This window comes from Osmerus eperlanus, chromosome 22 (genome assembly GCF_963692335.1).
Source record: "Osmerus eperlanus chromosome 22, fOsmEpe2.1, whole genome shotgun sequence".
NCBI lineage: Eukaryota > Metazoa > Chordata > Actinopteri > Osmeriformes > Osmeridae > Osmerus > Osmerus eperlanus.
The window spans coordinates 153141-168094 of record NC_085039.1 but is presented as its reverse complement, the minus strand read 5'-3'; the positions used below and the strand labels follow the sequence as shown (position 1 = coordinate 168094).

General features: G+C 46.8%; 17 non-coding genes across 17 annotated transcripts; all 17 read left to right on the top strand.

The window, feature by feature from the left end:
• The first annotated feature begins 370 nt into the window (after positions 1-370).
• Positions 371-452, top strand: trnal-uag (transfer RNA leucine (anticodon UAG)). The gene has a single exon. It is a non-coding gene; the product is annotated as a tRNA-Leu (tRNA).
• Positions 453-1239: 787 nt separating this feature from the next.
• Positions 1240-1321, top strand: trnal-uag (transfer RNA leucine (anticodon UAG)). Its single transcript has one exon. It is a non-coding gene; the product is annotated as a tRNA-Leu (tRNA).
• A 787-nt stretch (positions 1322-2108) lies between these two features.
• On the top strand, positions 2109-2190 carry trnal-uag (transfer RNA leucine (anticodon UAG)). Its single transcript has one exon. It is a non-coding gene; the product is annotated as a tRNA-Leu (tRNA).
• Positions 2191-2977: 787 nt separating this feature from the next.
• On the top strand, positions 2978-3059 carry trnal-uag (transfer RNA leucine (anticodon UAG)). The gene has a single exon. It is a non-coding gene; the product is annotated as a tRNA-Leu (tRNA).
• A 787-nt stretch (positions 3060-3846) lies between these two features.
• trnal-uag (transfer RNA leucine (anticodon UAG)) lies at positions 3847-3928 on the top strand. Its single transcript has one exon. It is a non-coding gene; the product is annotated as a tRNA-Leu (tRNA).
• Positions 3929-4715: 787 nt separating this feature from the next.
• trnal-uag (transfer RNA leucine (anticodon UAG)) lies at positions 4716-4797 on the top strand. The gene has a single exon. It is a non-coding gene; the product is annotated as a tRNA-Leu (tRNA).
• A 787-nt stretch (positions 4798-5584) lies between these two features.
• Positions 5585-5666, top strand: trnal-uag (transfer RNA leucine (anticodon UAG)). Its single transcript has one exon. It is a non-coding gene; the product is annotated as a tRNA-Leu (tRNA).
• A 787-nt stretch (positions 5667-6453) lies between these two features.
• Positions 6454-6535, top strand: trnal-uag (transfer RNA leucine (anticodon UAG)). The gene has a single exon. It is a non-coding gene; the product is annotated as a tRNA-Leu (tRNA).
• A 780-nt stretch (positions 6536-7315) lies between these two features.
• trnal-uag (transfer RNA leucine (anticodon UAG)) lies at positions 7316-7397 on the top strand. The gene has a single exon. It is a non-coding gene; the product is annotated as a tRNA-Leu (tRNA).
• Positions 7398-8177: 780 nt separating this feature from the next.
• Positions 8178-8259, top strand: trnal-uag (transfer RNA leucine (anticodon UAG)). Its single transcript has one exon. It is a non-coding gene; the product is annotated as a tRNA-Leu (tRNA).
• A 787-nt stretch (positions 8260-9046) lies between these two features.
• Positions 9047-9128, top strand: trnal-uag (transfer RNA leucine (anticodon UAG)). Its single transcript has one exon. It is a non-coding gene; the product is annotated as a tRNA-Leu (tRNA).
• A 780-nt stretch (positions 9129-9908) lies between these two features.
• trnal-uag (transfer RNA leucine (anticodon UAG)) lies at positions 9909-9990 on the top strand. Its single transcript has one exon. It is a non-coding gene; the product is annotated as a tRNA-Leu (tRNA).
• Positions 9991-10777: 787 nt separating this feature from the next.
• Positions 10778-10859, top strand: trnal-uag (transfer RNA leucine (anticodon UAG)). Its single transcript has one exon. It is a non-coding gene; the product is annotated as a tRNA-Leu (tRNA).
• Positions 10860-11647: 788 nt separating this feature from the next.
• trnal-uag (transfer RNA leucine (anticodon UAG)) lies at positions 11648-11729 on the top strand. The gene has a single exon. It is a non-coding gene; the product is annotated as a tRNA-Leu (tRNA).
• A 780-nt stretch (positions 11730-12509) lies between these two features.
• On the top strand, positions 12510-12591 carry trnal-uag (transfer RNA leucine (anticodon UAG)). The gene has a single exon. It is a non-coding gene; the product is annotated as a tRNA-Leu (tRNA).
• A 787-nt stretch (positions 12592-13378) lies between these two features.
• trnal-uag (transfer RNA leucine (anticodon UAG)) lies at positions 13379-13460 on the top strand. The gene has a single exon. It is a non-coding gene; the product is annotated as a tRNA-Leu (tRNA).
• Positions 13461-14240: 780 nt separating this feature from the next.
• Positions 14241-14322, top strand: trnal-uag (transfer RNA leucine (anticodon UAG)). Its single transcript has one exon. It is a non-coding gene; the product is annotated as a tRNA-Leu (tRNA).
• The last annotated feature ends 632 nt before the right edge of the window (positions 14323-14954 follow it).

Here is a 14954-nt window from a genome sequence, read left to right as displayed (position 1 = left end):
CGATTCCTGGCCAATGCAGAACCTTGAGAGAGGTTCAAATCAACTTTATTTCGCCATGTATACAGATACTAGGAATTTGATTTGGTATTCTCCATGCAGGCTATAGCATCACAAATAGAACAACAAGACAAAAAAGAAAAACAATACAAGGACAGATAGTACCAGTATGAGCAAAATAATAAATAAGAATGGAGGTAATGTTAAATAAAGCGCCGTAAAGTTCATGTGTAAGAGCTATTTAGGAGGGCTATTGTTAGATCTGTTTTATCTTGTGACGTTCAAGCGCTTCCAGGCATTAAGAATGTCACGTGAGCTCCTGGACGATCGATCAGCTTCGGGAAGAGCCCGGGGACCCAAGACCTGACAACGTGGTAGCGTGGCCGAGCAGTCCAAGGCGCTGGATTTAGGCTCCAGTCTCTCCGGAGGCGTGGGTTCAAATCCCACCGCTGCCACTTTTGTAGGGTGCTAACGCCGTCCCATTGCTTTGAAGTCAGTAAGTGGGTTTGAAAAAGTGAACTGTGGCTCGACATGTGCGATTGTATATGATTTTTTGGGGCATCGTAGTTATAGTGGCAACTACAGTGGCAACTTTTTTCCTTGAAGTTGACGGGGTTCAATCCCCAGCCAGTACAGACCGTGGAGAGGCATCTCGTCTCTTGTGACGGTCGATAGCGTCACGATTAGGCCACGTGTTTCAAACTCCGCAGAAGTATAAACCAGGCTTAGGGCAATTTCTTACTAGTTGGACGTCAGTAGGTGGTGTGGAAAGGTGAACCGTCCCTCGAAATGCTGTGCGATCATGGAGTCTGTTGGGAGCATTGGTGGTATAGTGGCAAGCATAGCTGCCTTCCAAGCAGTTGACCAGGGCTCGATTCCTGGCCAATGCAGAACCTTGAGAGAGATTCAAATCAACTTTATTTCGCCATGTATACAGATACTAGGAATTTGATTTGGTATTCTCCATGCAGGCTATAGCAGCACAAATAGAACAACAAGACAAAAAAGAAAAACAATACAAGGACAGATAGTACCAGTATGAGCAAAATAATAAATAAGAATGGAGGTAATGTTAAATAAAGCGCCGTAAAGTTCATGTGTAAGAGCTATTTAGGAGGGCTATTGTTAGATCTGTTTTATCTTGTGATGTTCAAGCGCTTCCAGGCATTAAGAATGTCACGTGAGCTCCTGGACGATCGATCAGCTTCGGGAAGAGCCCGGGGACCCAAGACCTGACAACGTGGTAGCGTGGCCGAGCAGTCCAAGGCGCTGGATTTAGGCTCCAGTCTCTCCGGAGGCGTGGGTTCAAATCCCACCGCTGCCACTTTTGTAGGGTGCTAACGCCGTCCCATTGCTTTGAAGTCAGTAAGTGGGTTTGAAAAAGTGAACTGTGGCTCGACATGTGCGATTGTATATGATTTTTTGGGGCATCGTAGTTATAGTGGCAACTACAGTGGCAACTTTTTTCCTTGAAGTTGACGGGGTTCAATCCCCAGCCAGTACAGACCGTGGAGAGGCATCTCGTCTCTTGTGACGGTCGATAGCGTCACGATTAGGCCACGTGTTTCAAACTCCGCAGAAGTATAAACCAGGCTTAGGGCAATTTCTTACTAGTTGGACGTCAGTAGGTGGTGTGGAAAGGTGAACCGTCCCTCGAAATGCTGTGCGATCATGGAGTCTGTTGGGAGCATTGGTGGTATAGTGGCAAGCATAGCTGCCTTCCAAGCAGTTGACCAGGGCTCGATTCCTGGCCAATGCAGAACCTTGAGAGAGATTCAAATCAACTTTATTTCGCCATGTATACAGATACTAGGAATTTGATTTGGTATTCTCCATGCAGGCTATAGCAGCACAAATAGAACAACAAGACAAAAAAGAAAAACAATACAAGGACAGATAGTACCAGTATGAGCAAAATAATAAATAAGAATGGAGGTAATGTTAAATAAAGCGCCGTAAAGTTCATGTGTAAGAGCTATTTAGGAGGGCTATTGTTAGATCTGTTTTATCTTGTGACGTTCAAGCGCTTCCAGGCATTAAGAATGTCACGTGAGCTCCTGGACGATCGATCAGCTTTGGGAAGAGCCCGGGGGGCCAAGACCTGACAACGTGGTAGCGTGGCCGAGCGGTCCAAGGCGCTGGATTTAGGCTCCAGTCTCTCCGGAGGCGTGGGTTCAAATCCCACAGCTGCCACTTTTGTAGGGTGCTAACGCCGTCCCATTGCTTTGAAGTCAGTAAGTGGGTTTGAAAAAGTGAACTGTGGCTCGACATGTGCGATTGTATATGATTTTTTGGGGCATCGTAGTTATAGTGGCAACTACAGTGGCAACTTTTTTCCTTGAAGTTGACGGGGTTCAATCCCCAGCCAGTACAGACCGTGGAGAGGCATCTCGTCTCTTGTGACGGTCGATAGCGTCACGATTAGGCCACGTGTTTCAAACTCCGCAGAAGTATAAACCAGGCATAGGGCAATTTCTTACTAGTTGGACGTCAGTAGGTGGTGTGGAAAGGTGAACCGTCCCTCGAAATGCTGTGCGATCATGGAGTCTGTTGGGGGCATTGGTGGTATAGTGGCAAGCATAGCTGCCTTCCAAGCAGTTGACCAGGGCTCGATTCCTGGCCAATGCAGAACCTTGAGAGAGGTTCAAATCAACTTTATTTCGCCATGTATACAGATACTAGGAATTTGATTTGGTATTCTCCATGCAGGCTATAGCATCACAAATAGAACAACAAGACAAAAAAGAAAAACAATACAAGGACAGATAGTACCAGTATGAGCAAAATAATAAATAAGAATGGAGGTAATGTTAAATAAAGCGCCGTAAAGTTCATGTGTAAGAGCTATTTAGGAGGGCTATTGTTAGATCTGTTTTATCTTGTGACGTTCAAGCGCTTCCAGGCATTAAGAATGTCACGTGAGCTCCTGGACGATCGATCAGCTTCGGGAAGAGCCCGGGGACCCAAGACCTGACAACGTGGTAGCGTGGCCGAGCAGTCCAAGGCGCTGGATTTAGGCTCCAGTCTCTCCGGAGGCGTGGGTTCAAATCCCACCGCTGCCACTTTTGTAGGGTGCTAACGCCGTCCCATTGCTTTGAAGTCAGTAAGTGGGTTTGAAAAAGTGAACTGTGGCTCGACATGTGCGATTGTATATGATTTTTTGGGGCATCGTAGTTATAGTGGCAACTACAGTGGCAACTTTTTTCCTTGAAGTTGACGGGGTTCAATCCCCAGCCAGTACAGACCGTGGAGAGGCATCTCGTCTCTTGTGACGGTCGATAGCGTCACGATTAGGCCACGTGTTTCAAACTCCGCAGAAGTATAAACCAGGCTTAGGGCAATTTCTTACTAGTTGGACGTCAGTAGGTGGTGTGGAAAGGTGAACCGTCCCTCGAAATGCTGTGCGATCATGGAGTCTGTTGGGAGCATTGGTGGTATAGTGGCAAGCATAGCTGCCTTCCAAGCAGTTGACCAGGGCTCGATTCCTGGCCAATGCAGAACCTTGAGAGAGATTCAAATCAACTTTATTTCGCCATGTATACAGATACTAGGAATTTGATTTGGTATTCTCCATGCAGGCTATAGCAGCACAAATAGAACAACAAGACAAAAAAGAAAAACAATACAAGGACAGATAGTACCAGTATGAGCAAAATAATAAATAAGAATGGAGGTAATGTTAAATAAAGCGCCGTAAAGTTCATGTGTAAGAGCTATTTAGGAGGGCTATTGTTAGATCTGTTTTATCTTGTGACGTTCAAGCGCTTCCAGGCATTAAGAATGTCACGTGAGCTCCTGGACGATCGATCAGCTTTGGGAAGAGCCCGGGGGGCCAAGACCTGACAACGTGGTAGCGTGGCCGAGCGGTCCAAGGCGCTGGATTTAGGCTCCAGTCTCTCCGGAGGCGTGGGTTCAAATCCCACAGCTGCCACTTTTGTAGGGTGCTAACGCCGTCCCATTGCTTTGAAGTCAGTAAGTGGGTTTGAAAAAGTGAACTGTGGCTCGACATGTGCGATTGTATATGATTTTTTGGGGCATCGTAGTTATAGTGGCAACTACAGTGGCAACTTTTTTCCTTGAAGTTGACGGGGTTCAATCCCCAGCCAGTACAGACCGTGGAGAGGCATCTCGTCTCTTGTGACGGTCGATAGCGTCACGATTAGGCCACGTGTTTCAAACTCCGCAGAAGTATAAACCAGGCATAGGGCAATTTCTTACTAGTTGGACGTCAGTAGGTGGTGTGGAAAGGTGAACCGTCCCTCGAAATGCTGTGCGATCATGGAGTCTGTTGGGGGCATTGGTGGTATAGTGGCAAGCATAGCTGCCTTCCAAGCAGTTGACCAGGGCTCGATTCCTGGCCAATGCAGAACCTTGAGAGAGGTTCAAATCAACTTTATTTCGCCATGTATACAGATACTAGGAATTTGATTTGGTATTCTCCATGCAGGCTATAGCATCACAAATAGAACAACAAGACAAAAAAGAAAAACAATACAAGGACAGATAGTACCAGTATGAGCAAAATAATAAATAAGAATGGAGGTAATGTTAAATAAAGCGCCGTAAAGTTCATGTGTAAGAGCTATTTAGGAGGGCTATTGTTAGATCTGTTTTATCTTGTGACGTTCAAGCGCTTCCAGGCATTAAGAATGTCACGTGAGCTCCTGGACGATCGATCAGCTTCGGGAAGAGCCCGGGGACCCAAGACCTGACAACGTGGTAGCGTGGCCGAGCAGTCCAAGGCGCTGGATTTAGGCTCCAGTCTCTCCGGAGGCGTGGGTTCAAATCCCACCGCTGCCACTTTTGTAGGGTGCTAACGCCGTCCCATTGCTTTGAAGTCAGTAAGTGGGTTTGAAAAAGTGAACTGTGGCTCGACATGTGCGATTGTATATGATTTTTTGGGGCATCGTAGTTATAGTGGCAACTACAGTGGCAACTTTTTTCCTTGAAGTTGACGGGGTTCAATCCCCAGCCAGTACAGACCGTGGAGAGGCATCTCGTCTCTTGTGACGGTCGATAGCGTCACGATTAGGCCACGTGTTTCAAACTCCGCAGAAGTATAAACCAGGCTTAGGGCAATTTCTTACTAGTTGGACGTCAGTAGGTGGTGTGGAAAGGTGAACCGTCCCTCGAAATGCTGTGCGATCATGGAGTCTGTTGGGAGCATTGGTGGTATAGTGGCAAGCATAGCTGCCTTCCAAGCAGTTGACCAGGGCTCGATTCCTGGCCAATGCAGAACCTTGAGAGAGATTCAAATCAACTTTATTTCGCCATGTATACAGATACTAGGAATTTGATTTGGTATTCTCCATGCAGGCTATAGCAGCACAAATAGAACAACAAGACAAAAAAGAAAAACAATACAAGGACAGATAGTACCAGTATGAGCAAAATAATAAATAAGAATGGAGGTAATGTTAAATAAAGCGCCGTAAAGTTCATGTGTAAGAGCTATTTAGGAGGGCTATTGTTAGATCTGTTTTATCTTGTGATGTTCAAGCGCTTCCAGGCATTAAGAATGTCACGTGAGCTCCTGGACGATCGATCAGCTTCGGGAAGAGCCCGGGGGGCCAAGACCTGACAACGTGGTAGCGTGGCCGAGCGGTCCAAGGCGCTGGATTTAGGCTCCAGTCTCTCCGGACGCGTGGGTTCAAATCCCACCGCTGCCACTTTTGTAGGGTGCTAACGCCGTCCCATTGCTTTGAAGTCAGTAAGTGGGTTTGAAAAAGTGAACTGTGGCTCGACATGTGCGATTGTATATGATTTTTTGGGGCATCGTAGTTATAGTGGCAACTACAGTGGCAACTTTTTTCCATGAAGTTGACAGGGTTCAATCCCCAGCCAGTACAATCCCTGGAGAGGCATCTCGTCTCTTGTGACGGTCGATAGCGTCACGATTAGGCCACGTGTTTCAAACTCCGCAGAAGTATAAACCAGGCTTAGGGCAATTTTTTACTAGTTGGACGTCAGTAGGTGGTGTGGAAAGGTGAACCGTCCCTCGAAATGCTGTGCGATCATGGAGTCTGTTGGGGGCATTGGTGGTATAGTGGCAAGCATAGCTGCCTTCCAAGCAGTTGACCAGGGCTCGATTCTTGGCCAATGCAGAACCTTGAGAGAGATTCAAATCAACTTTATTTCGCCATGTATACAGATACTAGGAATTTGATTTGGTATTCTCCATGCAGGCTATAGCATCACAAATAGAACAACAAGACAAAAAAGAAAAACAATACAAGGACAGATAGTACCAGTATGAGCAAAATAATAAATAAGAATGGAGGTAAAGTTAAATAAAGCGCCGTAAAGTTAATGTGTAAGAGCTATTTAGGAGGGCTATTGTTAGATCTGTTTTATCTTGTGACGTTCAAGCGCTTCCAGGCATTAAGAATGTCACGTGAGCTCCTGGACGATCGATCAGCTTCGGGAAGAGCCCGGGGGGCCAAGACCTGACAACGTGGTAGCGTGGCCGAGCGGTCCAAGGCGCTGGATTTAGGCTCCAGTCTCTCCGGAGGCGTGGGTTCAAATCCCACCGCTGCCACTTTTGTAGGGTGCTAACGCCGTCCCATTGCTTTGAAGTCAGTAAGTGGGTTTGAAAAAGTGAACTGTGGCTCGACATGTGCGATTGTATATGATTTTGTGGGGCATCGTAGTTATAGTGGCAACTACAGTGGCAACTTTTTTCCTTGAAGTTGACGGGGTTCAATCCCCAGCCAGTACAGACCGTGGAGAGGCATCTCGTCTCTTGTGACGGTCGATAGCGTCACGATTAGGCCACGTGTTTCAAACTCCGCAGAAGTATAAACCAGGCTTAGGGCAATTTCTTACTAGTTGGACGTCAGTAGGTGGTGTGGAAAGGTGAACCGTCCCTCGAAATGCTATGCGATCATGGAGTCTGTTGGGGGCATTGGTGGTATAGTGGCAAGCATAGCTGCCTTCCAAGCAGTTGACCAGGGCTCGATTCCTGGCCAATGCAGAACCTTGAGAGAGATTCAAATCAACTTTATTTCGCCATGTATACAGATACCAGGAATTTGATTTGGTATTCTCCATGCAGGCTATAGCATCACAAATAGAACAAGAAGACAAAAAAGAAAAACAATACAAGGACAGATAGTACCAGTATGAGCAAAATAAGAATGGAGGTAATGTTAAATAAAGCGCCGTAAAGTTCATGTGTAAGAGCTATTTAGGAGGGCTATTGTTAGATCTGTTTTATCTTGTGACGTTCAAGCGCTTCCAGGCATTAAGAATGTCACGTGAGCTCCTGGACGATCGATCAGCTTCGGGAAGAGCCCGGGGGGCCAAGACCTGACAACGTGGTAGCGTGGCCGAGCGGTCCAAGGCGCTGGATTTAGGCTCCAGTCTCTCCGGAGGCGTGGGTTCAAATCCCACCGCTGCCACTTTTGTAGGGTGCTAACGCCGTCCCATTGCTTTGAAGTCAGTAAGTGGGTTTGAAAAAGTGAACTGTGGCTCGACATGTGCGATTGTATATGATTTTTTGGGGCATCGTAGTTATAGTGGCAACTACAGTGGCAACTTTTTTCCTTGAAGTTGACGGGGTTCAATCCCCAGCCAGTACAGACCGTGGAGAGGCATCTCGTCTCTTGTGACGGTCGATAGCGTCACGATTAGGCCACGTGTTTCAAACTCCGCAGAAGTATAAACCAGGCTTAGGGCAATTTCTTACTAGTTGGACGTCAGTAGGTGGTGTGGAAAGGTGAACCGTCCCTCGAAATGCTATGCGATCATGGAGTCTGTTGGGGGCATTGGTGGTATAGTGGCAAGCATAGCTGCCTTCCAAGCAGTTGACCAGGGCTCGATTCCTGGCCAATGCAGAACCTTGAGAGAGATTCAAATCAACTTTATTTCGCCATGTATACAGATACCAGGAATTTGATTTGGTATTCTCCATGCAGGCTATAGCATCACAAATAGAACAAGAAGACAAAAAAGAAAAACAATACAAGGACAGATAGTACCAGTATGAGCAAAATAAGAATGGAGGTAATGTTAAATAAAGCGCCGTAAAGTTCATGTGTAAGAGCTATTTAGGAGGGCTATTGTTAGATCTGTTTTATCTTGTGACGTTCAAGCGCTTCCAGGCATTAAGAATGTCACGTGAGCTCCTGGACGATCGATCAGCTTTGGGAAGAGCCCGGGGGGCCAAGACCTGACAACGTGGTAGCGTGGCCGAGCGGTCCAAGGCGCTGGATTTAGGCTCCAGTCTCTCCGGAGGCGTGGGTTCAAATCCCACAGCTGCCACTTTTGTAGGGTGCTAACGCCGTCCCATTGCTTTGAAGTCAGTAAGTGGGTTTGAAAAAGTGAACTGTGGCTCGACATGTGCGATTGTATATGATTTTTTGGGGCATCGTAGTTATAGTGGCAACTACAGTGGCAACTTTTTTCCTTGAAGTTGACGGGGTTCAATCCCCAGCCAGTACAGACCGTGGAGAGGCATCTCGTCTCTTGTGACGGTCGATAGCGTCACGATTAGGCCACGTGTTTCAAACTCCGCAGAAGTATAAACCAGGCATAGGGCAATTTCTTACTAGTTGGACGTCAGTAGGTGGTGTGGAAAGGTGAACCGTCCCTCGAAATGCTGTGCGATCATGGAGTCTGTTGGGGGCATTGGTGGTATAGTGGCAAGCATAGCTGCCTTCCAAGCAGTTGACCAGGGCTCGATTCCTGGCCAATGCAGAACCTTGAGAGAGGTTCAAATCAACTTTATTTCGCCATGTATACAGATACTAGGAATTTGATTTGGTATTCTCCATGCAGGCTATAGCATCACAAATAGAACAACAAGACAAAAAAGAAAAACAATACAAGGACAGATAGTACCAGTATGAGCAAAATAATAAATAAGAATGGAGGTAATGTTAAATAAAGCGCCGTAAAGTTCATGTGTAAGAGCTATTTAGGAGGGCTATTGTTAGATCTGTTTTATCTTGTGACGTTCAAGCGCTTCCAGGCATTAAGAATGTCACGTGAGCTCCTGGACGATCGATCAGCTTCGGGAAGAGCCCGGGGACCCAAGACCTGACAACGTGGTAGCGTGGCCGAGCAGTCCAAGGCGCTGGATTTAGGCTCCAGTCTCTCCGGAGGCGTGGGTTCAAATCCCACCGCTGCCACTTTTGTAGGGTGCTAACGCCGTCCCATTGCTTTGAAGTCAGTAAGTGGGTTTGAAAAAGTGAACTGTGGCTCGACATGTGCGATTGTATATGATTTTTTGGGGCATCGTAGTTATAGTGGCAACTACAGTGGCAACTTTTTTCCTTGAAGTTGACGGGGTTCAATCCCCAGCCAGTACAGACCGTGGAGAGGCATCTCGTCTCTTGTGACGGTCGATAGCGTCACGATTAGGCCACGTGTTTCAAACTCCGCAGAAGTATAAACCAGGCTTAGGGCAATTTCTTACTAGTTGGACGTCAGTAGGTGGTGTGGAAAGGTGAACCGTCCCTCGAAATGCTATGCGATCATGGAGTCTGTTGGGGGCATTGGTGGTATAGTGGCAAGCATAGCTGCCTTCCAAGCAGTTGACCAGGGCTCGATTCCTGGCCAATGCAGAACCTTGAGAGAGATTCAAATCAACTTTATTTCGCCATGTATACAGATACCAGGAATTTGATTTGGTATTCTCCATGCAGGCTATAGCATCACAAATAGAACAAGAAGACAAAAAAGAAAAACAATACAAGGACAGATAGTACCAGTATGAGCAAAATAAGAATGGAGGTAATGTTAAATAAAGCGCCGTAAAGTTCATGTGTAAGAGCTATTTAGGAGGGCTATTGTTAGATCTGTTTTATCTTGTGACGTTCAAGCGCTTCCAGGCATTAAGAATGTCACGTGAGCTCCTGGACGATCGATCAGCTTTGGGAAGAGCCCGGGGGGCCAAGACCTGACAACGTGGTAGCGTGGCCGAGCGGTCCAAGGCGCTGGATTTAGGCTCCAGTCTCTCCGGAGGCGTGGGTTCAAATCCCACAGCTGCCACTTTTGTAGGGTGCTAACGCCGTCCCATTGCTTTGAAGTCAGTAAGTGGGTTTGAAAAAGTGAACTGTGGCTCGACATGTGCGATTGTATATGATTTTTTGGGGCATCGTAGTTATAGTGGCAACTACAGTGGCAACTTTTTTCCTTGAAGTTGACGGGGTTCAATCCCCAGCCAGTACAGACCGTGGAGAGGCATCTCGTCTCTTGTGACGGTCGATAGCGTCACGATTAGGCCACGTGTTTCAAACTCCGCAGAAGTATAAACCAGGCATAGGGCAATTTCTTACTAGTTGGACGTCAGTAGGTGGTGTGGAAAGGTGAACCGTCCCTCGAAATGCTGTGCGATCATGGAGTCTGTTGGGGGCATTGGTGGTATAGTGGCAAGCATAGCTGCCTTCCAAGCAGTTGACCAGGGCTCGATTCCTGGCCAATGCAGAACCTTGAGAGAGGTTCAAATCAACTTTATTTCGCCATGTATACAGATACTAGGAATTTGATTTGGTTTTCTCCATGCAGGCTATAGCATCACAAATAGAACAACAAGACAAAAAAGAAAAACAATACAAGGACAGATAGTACCAGTATGAGCAAAATAATAAATAAGAATGGAGGTAATGTTAAATAAAGCGCCGTAAAGTTCATGTGTAAGAGCTATTTAGGAGGGCTATTGTTAGATCTGTTTTATCTTGTGACGTTCAAGCGCTTCCAGGCATTAAGAATGTCACGTGAGCTCCTGGACGATCGATCAGCTTCGGGAAGAGCCCGGGGACCCAAGACCTGACAACGTGGTAGCGTGGCCGAGCAGTCCAAGGCGCTGGATTTAGGCTCCAGTCTCTCCGGAGGCGTGGGTTCAAATCCCACCGCTGCCACTTTTGTAGGGTGCTAACGCCGTCCCATTGCTTTGAAGTCAGTAAGTGGGTTTGAAAAAGTGAACTGTGGCTCGACATGTGCGATTGTATATGATTTTTTGGGGCATCGTAGTTATAGTGGCAACTACAGTGGCAACTTTTTTTCCATAAAGTTGACAGGGTTCAATCCCCAGCCAGTACAATCCCTGGAGAGGCATCTCGTCTCTTGTGACGGTCGATAGCGTCACGATTAGGCCACGTGTTTCAAACTCCGCAGAAGTATAAACCAGGCTTAGGGCAATTTCTTACTAGTTGGACGTCAGTAGGTGGTGTGGAAAGGTGAACCGTCCCTCGAAATGCTGTGCGATCATGGAGTCTGTTGGGGGCATTGGTGGTATAGTGGCAAGCATAGCTGCCTTCCAAGCAGTTGACCAGGGCTCGATTCCTGGCCAATGCAGAACCTTGAGAGAGATTCAAATCAACTTTATTTCGCCATGTATACAGATACTAGGAATTTGATTTGGTATTCTCCATGCAGGCTATAGCATCACAAATAGAACAACAAGACAAAAAAGAAAAACAATACAAGGACAGATAGTACCAGTATGAGCAAAATAATAAATAAGAATGGAGGTAATGTTAAATAAAGCGCCGTAAAGTTCATGTGTAAGAGCTATTTAGGAGGGCTATTGTTAGATCTGTTTTATCTTGTGACGTTCAAGCGCTTCCAGGCATTAAGAATGTCACGTGAGCTCCTGGACGATCGATCAGCTTCGGGAAGAGCCCGGGGGGCCAAGACCTGACAACGTGGTAGCGTGGCCGAGCGGTCCAAGGCGCTGGATTTAGGCTCCAGTCTCTCCGGAGGCGTGGGTTCAAATCCCACCGCTGCCACTTTTGTAGGGTGCTAACGCCGTCCCATTGCTTTGAAGTCAGTAAGTGGGTTTGAAAAAGTGAACTGTGGCTCGACATGTGCGATTGTATATGATTTTTTGGGGCATCGTAGTTATAGTGGCAACTACAGTGGCAACTTTTTTCCTTGAAGTTGACGGGGTTCAATCCCCAGCCAGTACAGACCGTGGAGAGGCATCTCGTCTCTTGTGACGGTCGATAGCGTCACGATTAGGCCACGTGTTTCAAACTCCGCAGAAGTATAAACCAGGCTTAGGGCAATTTCTTACTAGTTGGACGTCAGTAGGTGGTGTGGAAAGGTGAACCGTCCCTCGAAATGCTATGCGATCAGGGAGTCTGTTGGGGGCATTGGTGGTATAGTGGCAAGCATAGCTGCCTTCCAAGCAGTTGACCAGGGCTCGATTCCTGGCCAATGCAGAACCTTGAGAGAGATTCAAATCAACTTTATTTCGCCATGTATACAGATACCAGGAATTTGATTTGGTATTCTCCATGCAGGCTATAGCATCACAAATAGAACAAGAAGACAAAAAAGAAAAACAATACAAGGACAGATAGTACCAGTATGAGCAAAATAAGAATGGAGGTAATGTTAAATAAAGCGCCGTAAAGTTCATGTGTAAGAGCTATTTAGGAGGGCTATTGTTAGATCTGTTTTATCTTGTGACGTTCAAGCGCTTCCAGGCATTAAGAATGTCACGTGAGCTCCTGGACGATCGATCAGCTTTGGGAAGAGCCCGGGGGGCCAAGACCTGACAACGTGGTAGCGTGGCCGAGCGGTCCAAGGCGCTGGATTTAGGCTCCAGTCTCTCCGGAGGCGTGGGTTCAAATCCCACCGCTGCCACTTTTGTAGGGTGCTAACGCCGTCCCATTGCTTTGAAGTCAGTAAGTGGGTTTGAAAAAGTGAACTGTGGCTCGACATGTGCGATTGTATATGATTTTTTGGGGCATCGTAGTTATAGTGGCAACTACAGTGGCAACTTTTTTCCATAAAGTTGACAGGGTTCAATCCCCAGCCAGTACAATCCCTGGAGAGGCATCTCGTCTCTTGTGACGGTCGATAGCGTCACGATTAGGCCACGTGTTTCAAACTCCGCAGAAGTATAAACCAGGCTTAGGGCAATTTCTTACTAGTTGGACGTCAGTAGGTGGTGTGGAAAGGTGAACCGTCCCTCGAAATGCTGTGCGATCATGGAGTCTGTTGGGGGCATTGGTGGTATAGTGACAAGCATAGCTGCCTTCCAAGCAGTTGACCAGGGCTCGATTCCTGGCCAATGCAGAACCTTGAGAGAGATTCAAATCAACTTTATTTCGCCATGTATACAGATACTAGGAATTTGATTTGGTATTCTCCATGCAGGCTATAGCATCACAAATAGAACAACAAGACAAAAAAGAAAAACAATACAAGGACAGATAGTACCAGTATGAGCAAAATAATAAATAAGAATGGAGGTAATGTTAAATAAAGCGCCGTAAAGTTCATGTGTAAGAGCTATTTAGGAGGGCTATTGTTAGATCTGTTTTATCTTGTGACGTTCAAGCGCTTCCAGGCATTAAGAATGTCACGTGAGCTCCTGGACGATCGATCAGCTTTGGGAAGAGCCCGGGGGGCCAAGACCTGACAACGTGGTAGCGTGACCGAGCGGTCCAAGGCGCTGGATTTAGGCTCCAGTCTCTCCGGAGGCGTGGGTTCAAATCCCACCGCTGCCACTTTTGTAGGGTGCTAACGCCGTCCCATTGCTTTGAAGTCAGTAAGTGGGTTTGAAAAAGTGAACTGTGGCTCGACATGTGCGATTGTATATGATTTTTTGGGGCATCGTAGTTATAGTGGCAACTACAGTGGCAACTTTTTTCCTTGAAGTTGACGGGGTTCAATCCCCAGCCAGTACAGACCGTGGAGAGGCATCTCGTCTCTTGTGACGGTCGATAGCGTCACGATTAGGCCACGTGTTTCAAACTCCGCAGAAGTATAAACCAGGCTTAGGGCAATTTCTTACTAGTTGGACGTCAGTAGGTGGTGTGGAAAGGTGAACCGTCCCTCGAAATGCTATGCGATCATGGAGTCTGTTGGGGGCATTGGTGGTATAGTGGCAAGCATAGCTGCCTTCCAAGCAGTTGACCAGGGCTCGATTCCTGGCCAATGCAGAACCTTGAGAGAGATTCAAATCAACTTTATTTCGCCATGTATACAGATACCAGGAATTTGATTTGGTATTCTCCATGCAGGCTATAGCATCACAAATAGAACAAGAAGACAAAAAAGAAAAACAATACAAGGACAGATAGTACCAGTATGAGCAAAATAAGAATGGAGGTAATGTTAAATAAAGCGCCGTAAAGTTCATGTGTAAGAGCTATTTAGGAGGGCTATTGTTAGATCTGTTTTATCTTGTGACGTTCAAGCGCTTCCAGGCATTAAGAATGTCACGTGAGCTCCTGGACGATCGATCAGCTTCGGGAAGAGCCCGGGGGGCCAAGACCTGACAACGTGGTAGCGTGGCCGAGCGGTCCAAGGCGCTGGATTTAGGCTCCAGTCTCTCCGGAGGCGTGGGTTCAAATCCCACCGCTGCCACTTTTGTAGGGTGCTAACGCCGTCCCATTGCTTTGAAGTCAGTAAGTGGGTTTGAAAAAGTGAACTGTGGCTCGACATGTGCGATTGTATATGATTTTTTGGGGCATCGTAGTTATAGTGGCAACTACAGTGGCAACTTTTTTCCTTGAAGTTGACGGGGTTCAATCCCCAGCCAGTACAGACCGTGGAGAGGCATCTCGTCTCTTGTGACGGTCGATAGCGTCACGATTAGGCCACGTGTTTCAAACTCCGCAGAAGTATAAACCAGGCTTAGGGCAATTTCTTACTAGTTGGACGTCAGTAGGTGGTGTGGAAAGGTGAACCGTCCCTCGAAATGCTATGCGATCATGGAGTCTGTTGGGGGCATTGGTGGTATAGTGGCAAGCATAGCTGCCTTCCAAGCAGTTGACCAGGGCTCGATTCCTGGCCAATGCAGAACCTTGAGAGAGATTCAAATCAACTTTATTTCGCCATGTATACAGATACCAGGAATTTGATTTGGTATTCTCCATGCAGGCTATAGCATCACAAATAGAACAAGAAGACAAAAAAGAAAAACAATACAAGGACAGATAGTACCAGTATGAGCAAAATAAGAATGGAGGTAATGTTAAATAAAGCGCCGTAAAGTT